Source organism: Heterodontus francisci, chromosome 31 (genome assembly GCF_036365525.1).
Source record: "Heterodontus francisci isolate sHetFra1 chromosome 31, sHetFra1.hap1, whole genome shotgun sequence".
Taxonomy (NCBI): Eukaryota; Metazoa; Chordata; class Chondrichthyes; order Heterodontiformes; family Heterodontidae; genus Heterodontus; species Heterodontus francisci.
In genome coordinates this window covers 12,295,190-12,312,988 of record NC_090401.1, presented here as the reverse complement: position 1 = coordinate 12,312,988, position 17,799 = coordinate 12,295,190, and the positions used below count along the sequence as shown (strand labels likewise).

At 46.4% G+C, this 17,799-nt stretch overlaps 1 protein-coding gene across 1 annotated transcript in view; it reads right to left on the bottom strand.

The window, feature by feature from the left end:
* Window positions 1–16,745, bottom strand: part of LOC137346936 (C-reactive protein-like) — a 34,213-nt gene extending 17,468 nt beyond the window's left edge. Inside the window, exon 1 of the mRNA XM_068010892.1 lies at window positions 16,706–16,745. The gene's annotated coding sequence lies outside the window, so the exon portion shown is untranslated. The remainder of the gene's footprint in view (window positions 1–16,705) is intronic.
* Between the last annotated feature and the right edge of the window lie 1,054 nt (window positions 16,746–17,799).

Genomic DNA, 17,799 nt, shown 5'->3' with positions numbered 1-17,799 from the left:
CACTTTGTCGAATAGATTCCAGTTTTGTAGCTAGAGTCATAAAATCATAGTAATTTGCAGCACAGAAGGTGGCCATTCGGCCCATCCTGTCCATACCAGTTGACAAGTACATGTCCAGCCTAATCCCACTTTCCAGTTCTTGGTCAGTAGCCTTGTAGTTTACAGCACTTCAAGTGTATGTCCAAGTACTTTTTAAATGTTATGAGGGTTTCAGCCTCCACCACCCTTTCAGGCAGTGAGTTCCAAATCCCCACCATCCTCTGGGTGAAAAGAGTTCCCTCAAATCCCCTCTAAACCTACGACGTCTTACCCTAACTCTATGCTCCCTGGTGATGGACCCCTCAATGAAGGGGAATAGGGCCTTCCTATCCACTCGATCTAGACCCCTCATAATTTTATACACTTCAAATAGGTCTCCCCTCAGTCTCCCCTGTTCCAAAGAAAGCAACCCCAGCCTATCCAATCTTTCCCCATAACCAAATCCTCCAGTGCAGGCAATATCCGCATACACTCAAATTTTTATCCTACTCGTATTCTCTAGAGTTTCGAAGAATGAGAGGTGATCTCATTGAAACCTACAAAATACTTAAGGGGACAGGCAGGGTAGATGCAGCTAAGATGTTTCCCCTGCTTGGGGAGCCTAGAACCAGGGGACACAATTTCAAAATAAGGGGAAGCCACCTAGGACAGAGAAGAGCAGAAATTTCTTTCCTCACAAGGTTGTCAATCTTTGGAATTCTCTACCCTGGAGGGCTGTGGCAGCTCAATCATTGAGTATGTTTAAAGCAGAGATTGACAGGTTTCTAAATACCAATGACATAAAGGGATATGGGGATGGTGTGGGGAAAAGGCATTGAAGTGGATGATCAGCCAGGATCATATTGAATGGTGGGGCAGGCTCGATGGGCTGAATGGCCGATTCCTGTTCCTATGTTCCTATAAATCTCCTCTGTACCCGTTCTAGTGCAATCACATCTTTCCTAAAGTGTGATGACCAGAACTGCAAGCGGCACTCCAGTTGTGACCTAACTAGTGGTTCATAGAGATCCAGCATAACCTCTTATAAGTTCTTATATTCTATGCCTTGGATAAGAAAGGCAAGTATCTCTTATGCCTTTTTGGCCAACTTATCTACCTATCCAGCCAACTTCAGGGATTGTTGGGCATGCACTCCAACATCCTCTTGTTCCTCTACACTTCTCTGTATCCTACTACTTATTGTGTATTCCCTTGTTAGCTTTCCCCAAATGCATCACCTCACACTTCTCCAGATTGAATTCCATTTGTCACTTTCATCCACGAGTCAGTCCACTGATATCTTCCTGCAATCAACAGCTTCTTCTTCATTATCAACCACATGGCCAATTTTTGTATCATCTGCAAACTTCTTAATCATACCCCCTACATTCAAGTCCAAATCTTTGAAATATACCACAAAAAGCAAGGGACCTAGGACTGAGCCCTGTGGAACCCCACTGGAAACAGTCTTCCAGTCACAAAAGCACCCATCAACTGTTACCCTTTGCTTCCTGCCTTGGAGCCAATTTTGGATCCAAAATGTTACTTTGCCTTGAATCCCATGGGCTTTTACTTTTGTGACCAGTCTGCCATGCGGGACCTTATCAAAAGTCCTTGTTAAAATCCCTATAGACTGCATCAAATGCACTACCCTCATTAACCCTTCTTGTTACCTCCTCAAAAAATTCAATCATGTTAGTTGTACATGACCTTCCCTTAGCAAATTCGTGATGACTGTCTTTGACTAATTCATGTCTTTCTAAATGAAGATTTATCCTATCCCTCAGAATTCTTTCCATAATTTTCCCACCCCCGAGGTTAGGCTGACTGGTCTCTAATTGCTCGGTCAATCCCTTCTCCCTTTTAAACAATGGTACAACATTAGCTGTCCTCCAGATATCTCGCAATACACCTGTAGCCAGAGAGGATTGGAAATGATGGTCAGAACCTCCACTATTTCTTCTTTTCCTTCCCTTAACAGCCTAGGATACATTTCAACTGGACCTGGGGATTTATCCACTTTCAAAGATGTTAAACCCCTTCATACTTCCTCTCTCACTGTGTTAATTTTGTCTAATATTTCACACTCCCCCTTCCTGATTGCAATGTCTGCATCATCCCTCTCTTTTGTAAAGCAAGTACAAAGTTTTCATTAAGAACCATACCAATGTCCTTCACCTTCACACAGATTACCCTGATGAATCCTAATAGGCCCAACTCTTACTTTAGTTATCCTCATGTTCTTCATGTATTCATAAAAGATCTTTGGGTTTTCCTTGATTTTACTTGCCAATATTTTTTCATGCCCTCTCTTTTCTTTCCTAATTACCTTTTTAATTTCACCCCTACACTTCTTATACTCTAGCTTTCTGCAGCATTGAGCCCTCGGGATCTGTCATAAGCTTCCCTTTTGTTTTTTATCCTCTCCTTTTAGCCCCTTGACATCCAAGGGGCTCTGGATTTGTTAGTCTGTACCTTTTTCCTTTAAGGGAACATACTTGCTCTGAAACCTCAGTAACACATCCTTGAATGTCTCCCATTGATTTGGAACTGATTTAACTTCAAGTAGCCGTTTCCAATCCACTTTAGCTAAATCACATTTCAGCTTAGTAAAATTAGCTTTTCCCCAAATGAGAACTTTTATTACTGGTCTATCTTTGTCTTTTCCTTAACTGCCCTAAAACTAATTATGACCACTTACACTAAAGTGCTCCCCAACTGATGCCCCTTCCACCTGTCCAGCTTCATTCCCTAAAATTAAGTCCAGAAACACCCCCTCTCTTGTTGGGCTTGTTACATACCGGTTAAAACAGTTCTCCTGAATGCATTTTACAAATTTGGCTCCCCCTGTGCCTTTCACACTAATTCTATCCCTGTTTAATATTAGAGTAGCTGAAATCCCCCACTATTACTGCCCTTTCTTTTTGCACTTCTCAGGGATGTGCCTACATATTTGCTCTTCTGTCTCCCTCTGGCTGTTTGGGAGTCTATAGTACACATCCATTAGCGTGATTGGCCCTTTTTGGTTCTTCAGTATAACCTATTTGGCCTAACTTGATGATCCTGCGACCATATTATCCATCCTCATAGCAATAATTCTTGAATCAATATTGCAATGCCCTTCCCCTCTCTCATTTGAAAACCCTGCAATCAGGAATGTTGAGTTGCCATTCCTGCCCTTCTTTCAGCTATGTCTCAGTAATAGCTATAATATCATACAAGTGTCAATCTCTGCGCTTGACTTATCTGCCTTGTTCCCCAGACTTTTTGCATTCAAGTATATACTATTTAGCATTGCCAAACTCCCTTGGTGTCTATGTTCTACCCTTTGTTTCCTCTGCCTTCAAAACATCCTTACCAATTTTCTGTCTTTTATCTCCAACTTTTCTTCTCTCCCTTCTGAATCTATTCTCAGGTTCCCATTCCCCTGCCAAGCTAGTTTAAACCCTCCTAAATAACAGTAGCGAAACCCCCTGCGAGGATGTTTGTCTCGTTCCTGTGCAGTGCAACCCATCTGGCTTGTACAGGTCCCACCTCCCCCAGAAATGGTCCCAATGCCTCAGGAATCTAAAGCAGTCCCTCATGCACCATCTCTCCAGGCATGTATTCATCAGCTTGATCTGTACTGGAACAGCTTGGCTAAGGGCACAGCTAGTTCTGGAGCACAATTCTTCAGCGCTACAGCAGGGATATTGTCAGGACCCAGAGCCTTTGCTGTATCCAGAATGCAGAACATCCACTGCACTACCTTGACTAACTTTTGAGCACAACAGGGGTGACAGAAACAAAAAGACAAAAAGAAGAAAAAAGGAGAGTGATGAGAGAATTCGATCAATGGAAAAAAAAGATATAAGATAAAATCAGGCCATCCCAAAGTACTTGCTAAGCAATGAAGTATGTTTGAAGTGTAATCACTGCTGTAATATAGAGAAGCAAAGAGAAATGGTTAATTAATTAATCTAAAGGGGAAGGGACAAATAGAAAGTGATGTGATATGAAGAGACTAAGGGATGGATTTTCATTGTGGGGGTGGGAAACAGGAACCAGGTCTAATTTTGGGTCAGAAACCCACCTCCTCTGGGAAGCTGATTCAGATTGTAATTTTCAAGTGTGTAGGCCTTAGTTAGAATGGTTGCCAGTCCACATAGAGCCAGTGGGATTGAAAATGGCAGTGGGTCAGATTAAGTGTAGGGCTCATGTAGACTCCTACGGCAGCCATCACTGAGGCTGCTGGTTGTTCTGAGGGAGAGATCTGCCTTCCACAGCACCAGAGGGCAGCAAGATGTCACAGGGGAGCTGGAGGTCTGGGACCAAGGTCAGGCCAGACCCTTGCTTCCACAATGCCTACCTGGATCTAATGCTGCCACCCTCCGGGAAGAGGACCTCCCTCCTCTCCTTCATGGCTTGTTCACATCCAGTCATGAATGGTGGTGGACAATTAAGCAACTAATAGAGGAGGAGGCTCCACAAATATCCCCATCCTCAACGATGGAGGAGCCCAGCATATCAATGCAAAAGATAAGGCTGAAGGATTTGCAACAATCTTCAGCCAGATGTGCCGAGTGGATAATCCATCTCGGCCTCCTCCTGAGGTCTCCAGCATCACAGATGACAGTCTTCAGCCAATTCGATTCACTCCACATGATATCAAGATACCGCTAAAGGCACTAGATACTGCAAAGGCTATGGGCCCTGACAACATTCCGGCAATTGTACTGAAGACTTGTGCGCCCCTAGCCAAGCTGTTCCAGTACAGCTACAACACTGGCATCTACCCGACAATGTGGAAAATTGCCCAGGTATGTCCCATATACAAAAAGCAGGACAAATCCAACCTGACCAATTACCACCCCATCAGTCTACTCTCGATCATCAATAATATGATGGAAGGGGTTGTCTACAGTGCCATCAAGTGGCATTTACACAGTAATAATCTGCTCCTGAACTCATTACAGCCTTGTGTCCAAACATGGACAAAGGAGCTGAACTCCAGAGGTGAGGTGAGAATGACTGCTCTTGACATCAAGGCAGCATTTGACCAAGTGTAGCATCAAGGAGCCCTGGGAAAATTGGAGTCAATGGGAATCAGGGTGAAAATTCTCCGCTGGTTGGAGTCGTACCTAGCACAAAGGAAGATGGTTGTGATTGTTGGAGGTTAATCATCTCAGTCCCAGGACATTATTGCAGGAGTTCCTCAGGATAGTGTCCTAGGCCCAACTATCTTCAGCTGTTTCATCCAATGACCTTCCTTCCAGCATAAAGTGAGAAGTCTGGATGGTCACTGATGATTGCACAATGTTCAGCACCAACCATGACTCCTCAGATACAGAATCAGACCGCGTCCATACGGAACAAGACCTGGACAACATTCAGGCTTGGGCTGATCTGTGACAAGTTACATTCATGCCACACAAGTGCCAGGCAATGACCACAAGAGAATCCAACTATCTCCCCTTGACATTCAATGGCATTACAATTGCTGAATCCCCCACTATCGACATCCTGGGGATTACCATTGACTAGAAATTGAACTGGACCTGCCATCTAAGTACTTTGGTTGCAAGAACAGGTTAGAGGCTAGGAATCCTGTGGCGAGTAACTCACCTCCTGTCCACCCAGTGCCTGTCCACCATCTACAAGGTATAAGTCAGGGCGTGATGGAATACTCTCCACTTGCTGGATGAGTGCAGCTCCAACAACACTCAAGCAGCTCGACACCATTCAGGACAAAGCAGCCCGCTTGATTGGCACCCCATCCACAAACATTCGCTCCCTCCACCACTAACACATAGTGGCAGCAGTGTGTACCATATACAAGATGCACTGCAGCAACGCACCAAGGCTTGTTCGACAGCACCTTCCAAACCTGTGACCCCTAGCACCTAGGAGGACAATGACAGCAGACACATGGAAACACCACCACCAGCAAGATCCCCTCCAAGCCGCACACCATCCTGACTTGAAATTATTCCTTCAGAGTCGCTGAGTCAATATATTGGAACTCCCTTCCTACAGCACTGTGGGTGTAGCTACATCACAAGGACTGCAGCAGTTCAAGAAGGCAGCCCACCACCACTTTCTCAAGGGAAATTAGCGATGGGCAATAAATGCTGTCCCAGCCAGCGACGCCCACATCCCGTGAAAGGATAAGGAGGGGTCACCTCTTTGTGCAGCAGGGGCAACTCTCTGTTCACTGTTATTTCCCCTCCCCTCCCTCTTCCTCCTCCTCTTTTACCTCCTGCTGCTCAGCCGATGAGCTATCTCCTTCCAGGAGCTCACTGTCCTCAAGGTCCATACCTCTCTGGTGGGCCATGTTATGGAGGGCACAGCAGACCACCATATTGATTGAGACCCTTGCAGGAGGGTATTGGTGGGTGCCACCTGACTAGTTCAGGCACCAGAATTACATCTACTGAAGTCCAATGAATTGCTCAATGGTTGATCTGCTGAGCAGGTGGCATTGGCTGTTTTGCCTCTGCCTGGGCCTCCCATAGAGAGGTCAGTAGACATCTCTTCAAGGGATTTCCCTTGTCCCCTTAGAGCCAGCCACGCACTATGGGGGATGGAATGAAATCCTGAGACAGCCTGAACTGGCAGATGATAAAAGAATCGTGGCAGCTGCCAGGAAAGCGAATGCAAACATGGAGGAAGCTTGTTGTGGTAGAGGACCATTTGGACATTGAGGGAGTGGAAGCCCTTCCTGCTGATGGATCTCACTGGCCGGTCGCTGGGTGCCTAGATGGCCAGGTGGGTACAAACGATGAAGGCCTGCACCTGGGGGGAATCCAGCGATGGAGGTTGAGCCCAATGCCCTTTGTGCCTGTGCTAGCCCATCTGTGTTAAAGTGGATGTCGTCTCCTGCCCTCCTGAACATGGCATCTGTAACCTGCCTGATAATGTGATGAGCTGCTGATTGCGAGATGTCACCTAGGTCCACACCTGATCCCTGGAACGAACTGGTTGCTTAGCAATTCAGGGTGTCAGTGATCTTGACTGCTGCAGGTAGGGGACTACCATAGGGGCCATGAGGCCTCAGGTCATTGTGGATCAGAGCACACAGGACCGAGACCATCTGCTGGGAAAGGTGCAGGTTCCTACAGCACTGACACTCTGTTATTTGCAGGTAACCGAATTATTGGCTGTGCACCCGATGTTTCCTCTTGCAGCCCCCGCTGTGCTCCTCTGGCCTCTTGCTGTCCAGGAGGTTACATCTGCCGCAGCTCATACTGGCTGCTCGGTCCCATGTCTGTTCCCATCTGAACTCCCTCAACTGGGCTTTGTGCACTCACCAGGCCTTCTCCTGCCAACCCCAGCTGCCCAAGTGATGCCAGCAGCCTCACATCCCTCTCCAGAGTCCTGCCACTCTCCACTGAGTAAAGCAAGTCTTATAGCTGCAGCAATGTCCACCCTGTGTCACTTTTGAAGCAGCTGTGCTTTATTTAATGCCTCTGCAGTATTTTTAATCAGCCCTTCCCATAACCCTCAAGGCCCTCCACACTGTTCACATTTTCACAACCCTGCCATATTCCCCACTTGGCATCGTCCTGTTCCCAGTCATTAAAATTGTGCACGACTACTGACAAGCCTGTCAATGAGCTCTTTAATGAGCTCAACAGGCACTTAACTGGAGGCGAAGACCCAGCCCATTCCCTCACTGCTGGCGTCTCTTTCAAAATAACATTGCATTCCAGAGGCGACGGGACCCAGGGCCAACCTCGGAGAACACGATCTTGAAATAGTGATATCAGCCGTTCCCGTCATCAGCGGCCTTTGAAAATCTGGCCCTAAAAGAGGGAAATTCAGAGAGGAAAACTGATAGAGAAAACGAGTTTGGGAACAAAAATAGTAACTAGGAAATTGAAAGTGGGAGATGAGGAAAAGAAAACAAGATAGAGTTCCTACTTTGAGCACAGTTGCCGAGCAGGGGGAAAATTGTGCTTAAAATTGTACTCGTTTTTGGAAGTGAAGTTAGAGGCTAAATTTAGTGGAGCTGGCAGGGATCCTCAGACCAGGCTGTAAAGCTGTGGGGAACCCTGCCTCAGCCATTTAGAGCTGCCCTCAGCACAATTTAACGGTAATCATGCAATTCAGTGCCTGGCGCCGAGGTTCCCAGCCCTTTACAAATGGGGATCCTGCTTACCAGAGCTGTCAACCAGAGTGAGTGGTGGCCACAGTCAGTGCTGCACCAGGCTTCGGGGGGGCAGAGGGTGGTCGTTGAGGGCAGGGGTGGGTGGGTGATGGAATAGAGTGTGACTTTTGCTACCGGAAACCCTCCATGGGCAATAAATAGCCAACAGAGGAGGCTCCCTTCAAAGTCCTCAGGGAGGCCGGCTTGTTTACTAGGTGACCTCCCACATGGCGGAGGCCAACACCGCCCGCCGCAGGAATTACAACAGTAGTGGCAGGAAGAGGCCCTTAAGTGGATATTAATTGGCCTATTAAGGGCCTTAATTGGCTGATGGGCTGGAAGGCCATCCTTGGCCTTTCCCACCCCCTACTTAATTGCAGGGCGACAGGAAGGAGGTGGGCATTCCGTCCCCGTCCGGTCATCATTATTTTATGGGCCCCCCACATCACATCCCGGCTTCTGGGTGCCCATAAAATTCCGCCTGTGGCACAAGTTTCTGCTCAACACCATTTGCATAATCACAATGGGGGGAGGGGTGGCGTAGTGGTCATGTCACTGGACTAGTAAGCCAGAGCCCAGGTTAATGCACTGGGGCCATGGGTTCGAAACCCACCATGCCAGATGGTGAAATTTGAGTTCAATTAACAAAATCTGGAATTAAAACAGCTAGTCTAATGGTGTCCTGATGTCCTGGTGTGTCCTCAAATGACACACCAGTCTGACTTGAAACTATATCGCCATCCCTTCACTGACACTGGATCAAATTCCTGGAACTCTATCCCTAACATCACTGTTGGTGTACCTACACCCCAAGGACTGCAGCAGTTCAAGAAGGCAGCTCACCACCACCTTCTCAAGGGTAATTAGGGATGGACAATAAATGCTGGCCTTGCCATGATGCCCACATCCCATGAAAGAATAAAAATAAACACGCGCAGCATCGCTGAGACGAATGCCCAGATATGGAAGCAGCTGCACCTCCCCCTTGGCGCAGTGGTTAGCACCGCAGCCTCACAGCTCCAGGGACCCGGGTTCGATTCCGGGTACTGCCTGTGTGGAGTTTGCAAGTTCTCCCTGTGTCTGCGTGGGTTTTCTCCGGGTGCTCCGGTTTCCTCCCACAAGCCAAAAGACTTGCAGGTTGATAGGTAAATTGGCCATTATAAATTGTCACTAGTATAGGTAGGTGGTAGGGAAATATAGGGACAGGTGTGGATGTTTGGTAGGAATATGGGATTAGTGTAGGATTAGTATAAATGGGTGGTTGATGTTCGGCACAGACTCGGTGGGCCGAAGGGCCTGTTTCAGTGCTGTATCTCTAATCTAATCTAATCTTATAAGGCACACTTGCACCTCCCTGCTGACCTGAGAGGGACGAGGATCTGGTGGAAAATCCAGGTGCCTTACCCCCCTCCCTCTCGCTTTGCCACTGCTGAATGGAACTCATGGACAAAGCGACATTGTGCAGGTCTGCGCACATCTCTGGCAGCCACTGATTGGTTAGCTGGATCAGGCTGTCCATGAGAATCGCCCGTTTCTCAGTGGAGGAAGTTAGACACGCAACTGACAAAGAGAGTGCAGCACCCTAGGTCTGGATGGACTCCTCCATCATTTGCACTTTTGTGCACAGAGTTTCTGGCATTTCTGCCGGATGTTGCCTGACCTCTCGCTGCAGATGCAGAATTTCCTGTTTTGCTGCTGACACCAGAGGTATATCATCAGTCTAGGGCTCAGCATGGGCCTGGGCTGTCTCAGTCCCCAGACCGCCAGTGGCCTGGGCTCTCACAGTCTCTGTCAACTACCTGGGCACATCTGTGATGTTCTCTTGTGCCTGAATCTAAATGAGTTTCACTACCCACTGATGTGAGAGTATCTGCACTGGTGAAGGATGCGGGAAATGATGTGACAGTGCACCCTCTGTGGTTGCCTCCTACTCCTCAGAAGTGGCTGACTAACCCCAAACTCTTCAGTTCTTCTCTCTTGTTGTTAATCTTGATCTGCATGAGAAATCAGAGACACTGAAGGATTAGGGTCTGCCCATCGTCACATTCCAACCATCCCAACTGTGCAGATCCATTGATGCAGTGATCACATAACATTCACGCCAAACAAGTGCTAAGCAATGACGATCTCCAATAACAGAGAATCTAACATCCTCCCTTGATATTCAATGGCATTACCATCGCTGAATCCCCCACTATCAACATCCTGGGGGTTACCATTGACCAAAAAACTGAACTGGACCAGCCACATAAATTCTGTGGTTACAAGAGCAGGTCAGAGGCTGGGAATTCTGTGGTGAGTAACTCACCGCCTGTCCACCATCTACAAGGCACAAGTCAGGAGTGTGGTAAAATACTGCTCACTTGTCTGGATGGATGTGACTCCAACAACAATCAGGAAGCTCGTCACCATCCAGGATAAAGCAGCCTGCTTCATCGGCACCCCGTCTACCACCTTAAACATTCACGCCCTCCACCACCGATGCACAGTGGCAGTAGTGTGTACCATCTACAAGATGCACTGCAGCAACTCAGCACACCTCCCTCAACAGCACCTTCCAAACTCACGACCTCTACCACCTAGAACATAAGGACAGCAAATACATGGGAACACCAGCACCTGAAAGTTCCCCTCCAAATGACACACCAGTCTGACTTGAAACTATATCGCCATCCCTTCACTGACACTGGATCAAATTCCTGGAACTCTATCCCTAACAGCACTGTTGGTGTACCTACACCCCAAGGACTGCAGCAGTTCAAGAAGGCAGCTCACCACCACCTTCTCAAGGGTAATTAGGGACTGGCAACAAATGCTGGCCTTGCCGGTGATGCCCACATCCCATGAAAGAATAAAAATAATCACGCGCAGCATCGCTGTTTAGTACCAGATACACCCTTGTGCTCTAGGAGATGTTCACTCACTCTCTTGGGTAGATGCCCCTGTCTCGCCATCAGTTATGGAGCTGCCGTCTTGTTTCCCTGCCTGTTCCATGGCCTCCTCCTCCAACGGGTGAGGACATGGAGGTATGGCACTCCACCATCTGTCTTTTCCATTGTGGGGGGTCTTCTCCTGCAGCCACAATGATGAACCGAGTTAGTCTCCCAATGGCAAAATGCCCCAGATCTCTGATAGTCCAGCAGTCCATAATGGGGGCATACATGTGGACCCTCTTGAGTGACTGTGTATGGTCTAGCAATGACTGATGTGCACCCCTCACTGAGATACAGTCCAGCCACAGGCATCATGTCCTGATAACTTTCCCCAGTGAATGTGACTGTCTGGCCACTTCCTTAAAAAGAACTGTTTCCGCTCACTGAGCCACAGGCAATGCCCAAAGAGTCCAAGGTATTTGGAATTCTCACCTTCGCAGCCCAGATAAGATCATTGTCCCACTTCCTGCACTGAATCCATGTCCTGGAGGTGACCCCACAGCTGCTGACCTCCTCCGCAATCTCTGTCTAGGCTAGCATGGTCAAACAGGCAGTTCTCATCCTCCCACCTTGCCCTTGCAGTCTGGTGGAGGATCTGCAGGGAGGCATCACTAAACCCTCAGACCAGAATCTTCCTTCAGCCATGGCCAGTGCAGATTGCAATCAGCATCTTGCCCAGTATGCAGCAAAGGCAGCAGACAAGGTCCAGGGGCTGTGAAGGCAGAATTTATACCTCTTGCAGTACCAAGCTGTGTAAAGTGCAGCTCCCTCAGTAACATCCCACTGATGGTGTGTAACCAGGGTGTAAAGCTGTCTTCAGGTGACATCACAAAGGAGCTAGGAGCCAATCACAATGGCAGCCTGAAACTATGTCACAAAGCAGCTCAAGCTTCTCCCACTCAAGGCACGAAAGGGTCACATGACCAGACCCTGATCCTGGTGTGCAGTCTCACTGGGCATGAGCACAGGTTACAGATTCTGTCCAATAGTGTTATGGTCCTGTCTCCAACCCCAACTCCCATCTAACAATCCTCATGTGTGATCTGACTATTCAGTTGCCCCCAGCCCCAACGTCAACTTCATTCCTCATCTACTGAAAGACATAACAAGTTGATGTTTAGATGCAGGAGTCATTAAAGAGTCTGATTATTTTATGGCTAGTGACTGACCTCCTAACTCCCCAAAGCCTTTCCACCATGTACAAGGCACAAGTCAGGAGTGTGATGGAATGCTCTCAACGCACTTAGATGAGTGCAGCTCCAACAACATTTAAGAATCTCAACCATTCAGGAAAAAGCAGCCCACTTGATTGGGATAGCATCCGCCACTTTAAACATTCCCTCCCTCTACCACTGATGCAACCTGGCTGCACTGTGTACCATATACAAGATGATATTAAGATGTGGGAGATGTTGAAGAGAAAGCCTGCTGCTTAGTGGGGAAAAGATCCTAGAATGGTGTTGATATCATTAGTTAGATAGGAAGGTGGATCTTGATGAGTGTGACTGAACATGTCCTACATCTTTATGTCTCTCTCTCATTTCTTCTGTACAGTTCTGGTAATTTTCTGTCAATAATTGAGAGATTGCAGAACTCTGAGATGCAGAGGGATCTGGGTGTCCTAGTACACAAAACACAAAAGGTATAGCAAGTGATTAATCAGGTAAATGCAATAATGTTGTTTATTGCAAGGGAAATGGAGTATAAAAGTAGAGACGTTTTGCTACAGTTGTCTAGGGCAGTGGTGAGACCACATCTCGAGTATTGTGTACAATATTGGTCTCCTTACTTAAGAAAAGATATAATTGCATTGGAAGCAGTTCAGAGAAGGTTCACTAGACTGAGTCCAGGCATGAGAGGGTTAGCTTAGGGGGAAAGGTTGGACAGGTTGGGTCTGCATTCAATGGCGTTTAGAAGGACGAGAGGTGATCTTATTGAAGCATAAAATCCTGAGGGGACTTGACAGGGTGGATATTGTAAGGCTGTTTCCCCTTGTGGGAGAGACTAAAACTAGGGAGCACAGTTTAAAATAAGGGGTCTCCCATTTAAGACAGAGATGAGGAGAAATATTTTCTCTCAGAGGGTCGTGAGTCTGTGGAACTCTTTGCCAGAGAGCGGTGGAGGCTGGGTCATTGAATATTTTTAAGGCAAAGGTAGACAGATTCTTGACAAACAAGGGAGTCAAAGGATATCGGGATAGGCAGGAAAATGCGGTCGAGTCCACAAACACATCAGCTATAATATTATAGAATGCCGGAGCAGGCTCAAGGGGCCTAATAGCCTACTCCTGCTCCTAGTTTGTATGTATGTCTGTACGTCTGAAGGACAGTCCTGGTCTTCAAAGATAAGCTACAATGAAATAAGTGAAGAGATTAAAGCTAGAAAGTTCCTCAGGTTTAACAGCTCACACTGGCAATATTCCAAACACAACCTTAGGAAAAATATAAGCCTCGATTTTAACTCACTGAGAGTGCACTGTGGAGGGCTGAAGCAAGCAAAAAGCTTATGTGGTTGCACCAATCGTAGTTGCATTTTTCCAGTCCTGGCCACATCCTCGTAAATCTCCTCTCTACCCTCTTTAGTGTAATTACATCCTTTCTGTAATGAGGTGACCAGAACTGCACACAGTATTCAAGTTGCGGCCTAACCAATGAGTTATACAGTTCCAGCATAACCTCCTTCCTCTTATATTCTATACCTCAGCTAAGAGAAAGGATTCCACAGGCCTTCTTAACCACCTTATCGACCTGTCCTGCTACTTCAGGGATCAGTGGACATTCACTCCAAGGTCCCTCACTTCTTCTACACTTTCTCAGTATTTTCCCATTCATCATGTATTCCTTTGCCTTGTTTGACCTCCCTAAATGCATCACCTCACACTTCTCTAGGTTGAATTCCATTTGCCACAGAATCAGCTCAGCAGTTTAATTGATGGCCCAGTCTCCGATCCAGTTCCCAGCTAACAATGCCCCAGGCAGGGAGCACAGCCTCCCAAAAGATACTCTTCATGAATCCTTATATTCAACCATCTAATGGGAATTGCCACTATTTAATGTTCCCCAGTTCCCAATACCTTCACCTCCATCTTTCATTGTTTAATGTAACATTTAGCATTGTCCTTGCTCTGTTGATCAATATGTAAATGACAGAAAGATAGGCAGCATTGTAAGCAGTATAGATGGGAGCATAAAATTACAAAGATATATTGATAGATTAAGTGAATGGGCTCAACTCGGGCAAATGGATTTCCATGTAAACAAATGTGAGGTCATCAGTTGGACTTAAAAAGGAAAGAACAGGGAATTTTCTAAATGGTGAAAAACTAGAAACAGTGGAGGTCCAAGGTGACTTGAGGGGTCCAGGTACAGAGATCATTAAAATGTCATGAACAAAAAATAATGAAAAAGGCTAATGGAATACTGGCCTTTATATCTAGAGGAATGGAATATAAGGGGATAGAAGTCATGCTTCAGCTATACAAAGTCCTGGTTAAACCACGCCTGGAGTACTGTGAGCAATTCAGGGCACCACACCTTAGGAAGGATGTATTGGCCTTGGAGGGAGTGCAGAATAGATTTATCAGAATAATAACTGGACTCCGAGAGTTAAATTACGAGGAAAAATTACACAAACTAGGTTTGTATTCTCTGGAATTCCGAAGGTTAAGGGGTGATTTGATCAAAGTTTTCAAGATATTATGGGGAACAGATAGGGTAGATAGAGCAAATCTACTTCTGCTAGTTAGGAGATCTAGGACTAGGGGACATAATCTATAAATTAGAGCCAGACCTCTCAGGAATGAAATTAGAAACACTTCTTCTTGCAAAGGGTGGTAGAAGTTTAGAACTATCTTCCACAAATGGCAATTGATGTGCGTGGTAGCAGTTTTGCTGACCTTGGGGTCTACAGCTCTTTGCTTTAGTGACTCGTTTGTCTGCAGCAACCTGCTAAGCAAAACCGCAACCCACACAGACATTATCAACGGGCGAATGTGGTATCTGGAGTCTGCATTGACTGAAGGAAAATAATAGCTTGTTATGTACAGCCTTCTGCGAAGCTGACCTCGGATTCTGCATGGTGTATAGTCACGTAGGCCGTCCTGTGCTTATCTTGTGGTTTTGTAACTAATTGGGAAACTGTCAGCTCGGCATCTGTTGTACTATATAAATCCGTGGAGATCTGGAGCGCTTTGGAGTAGCACCGGACCGTGATTAGGAAAGGTGTGCACCCCATGATATCATGCAATAAAATTTGTTAATGCTCGAGGTCTGAGTCCGGAGAATGTCTTTGACAATCAAATTTCTTCAACAATGTGACATCAATTGGAAATTTTAAAACAGAGAATGATAGACTCTTGTTTCCAGTTATTAAAGGATAGGGGGTAAAGATGGATATATGAAGTGAGGTAGCAGAGCAGTCATGATGTCATTGAATGTGGAACAGGCTTGAGAGGCTCTATGGCCCAGTCCTATTCCTATGTTTCTAATACTTTTTGAAGTCATCAGGATGCATTAACCAGTTTCCACAAGTAGACTAATGACAGTCTCTGCCTCCTCCATTTACCCTAATATGTGTCCACTCTCTCGAACTGTCTATCCAATACTGAGATCTGAATGAAACAACATTTGCTCCAACTAAATGTCGATCAAACTGACTTCATCCTCCTCGTCTCTCAGACACCAACACTCCCCCAACATTGACTCCATCAGAGTCTCGCCACAGTCCAGAGATGTGGAACCTTGTGTCCAGCCCGACCCTGAGCTCAGCTTCCTCCCTGCCCCACCCCCACACACAATCCATTAGCAGCCTGCTTCCTGTTACCTCCAAAACATTGTCTGCTCACCCTCTGCTGCAAAACCCGAAACTTCCCAATATCACCTCAAAGCTCAATCTCTCAAATACTCCCCCTACAAACCTCCACCTCTGCCCTCCACAAACTACAAGGTACCTTGAAAGCACAGAGCAGGTCTTGACCCACTCCACTGGTCCCAGAAGACATCTCATTCACCTTTCCTTCTGTTTCACCATCAGCAGGTGTTCAATCTGGGCACCTGGAACTCCCAATTTCCCATCTTGTTTCCTCCCTGCCTTTAAAAACCTCCTCAATAACCTTCTCTTTCACCGAGCACTTACTGTCCATCCCTCTTTGCCTTTTCTCCCTCCAGTTTCTGCTCCCTGGTTGGTAAAGTATTCCAAGATGTGTCTCTGAACGTGTGGTATACGATACAGCCATAAGTTGTACTGGTCCAAATGGGCCAGGTGCTGGGCGCTCATCCGTTGATGCTCCACATCGTGGGGTGGCAGCTCCCGGATTCACCCACTGCACCCTCCCCATCACAGTGGAAGCTATATTAACCAAGGTGCTTACACAGAGGGAGGGAAACCATCACAGGCCGATTCTCACTGGGCAGCTGTCCCACAAATCCTAGTGCTGTTCAATTCCAGAATATGTCACTGGAAACAATAGGACTACTTTTGTGACTGTGATTATATTTAATTTGAAGATATTTTCCATTAACACATTTTATTCAATTACTTTAAATATGAAATTGTAAGCAGAAAGACTCAAGGCGATTAGATAAATGGGTAAGGTGGATGTCGATGAGTGTAACTGAACATGTCCTACCTCTTTGGTGTCTCTCTCTTGTGTCTTGCACGGTCCAGGAATTGTGCTGTCAGGAAATGCATGACATCTAAAGGACAGTCCTGGTCTTCAAAGATGAGCTGAAATAAAAGAATTGAATAGGTCAACAGTGAAAAATTCTTTAGGTTCAATGTCACAAGCCCGCAATATTCCAATTGCAGCCATAAAAAGATCATAAAGTCGATAGGAGTGGACAGGGACTGATCTCAAGAGGTTGTTTATGTACCTGCAGAGTTACTGCTGCATCTTCCCAGAATTAACTCCTTGGATTACATTGAATTTACAGCACAGAAATACGCCACGTCAGTGTTTATGTTCCACACAAGCCTCCTCACACTCTATTTACTTAATCTCAGCCTATCCACATATCTTTCTATTGCTTTCTCCCTCATGCATTTATCTAGCTTCTTCCTATATATTTATATGCTATTCTCTCATCTAGTCCATGTGGATGCAGGTTCCACATTCTAACCACTCTCTGGGTAAAGAATTTTCTCCTGAATATTCTACTAGGTGACCAAACAGGTGGATGAGGGTAAAGCCGTGGATGTGGTGTATATGGATTTCAGTAAGGCGTTTGATAAGGTTCCCCACGGTAGGCTATTGCAGAAAATACAGAAGTATGGTATTGAAGGTGCTTGAGTGCTTTGGATCAGAAATTGGCTAGCTGAAAGAAGACAGAGGGTGGCGGTTGATGGCAAATGTTCATCCTGGAGTTTAGTTACTAGTGGTGTACCGCAAGGATCTGTTTTGGGGCCACTGCTGTTTGTCATTTTTATAAATGACCTGGATGAGGGTGTAGAAGGGTGGGTTAGTAAATTTGCGGATGACACGAAGGTCGGTGGAGTTGTGGATAGTGCCGAAGGATGTTGTAGGTTGCAGAGGGACATAGATAGGCTGCAGAGCTGGGCTGAGAGATGGCAAATGGAGTTTAATGTGGAAAAGTGTGAGGTGATTCACTTTGGAAGGAGTAACAGGAATGCAGAGTACTGGGCTAATGGGAAGATTCTTGGTAGTGTAGATGAACAGAGATATCTTGGTGTCCAGGTACATAAATCCCTGAAAGTTGCCACCCA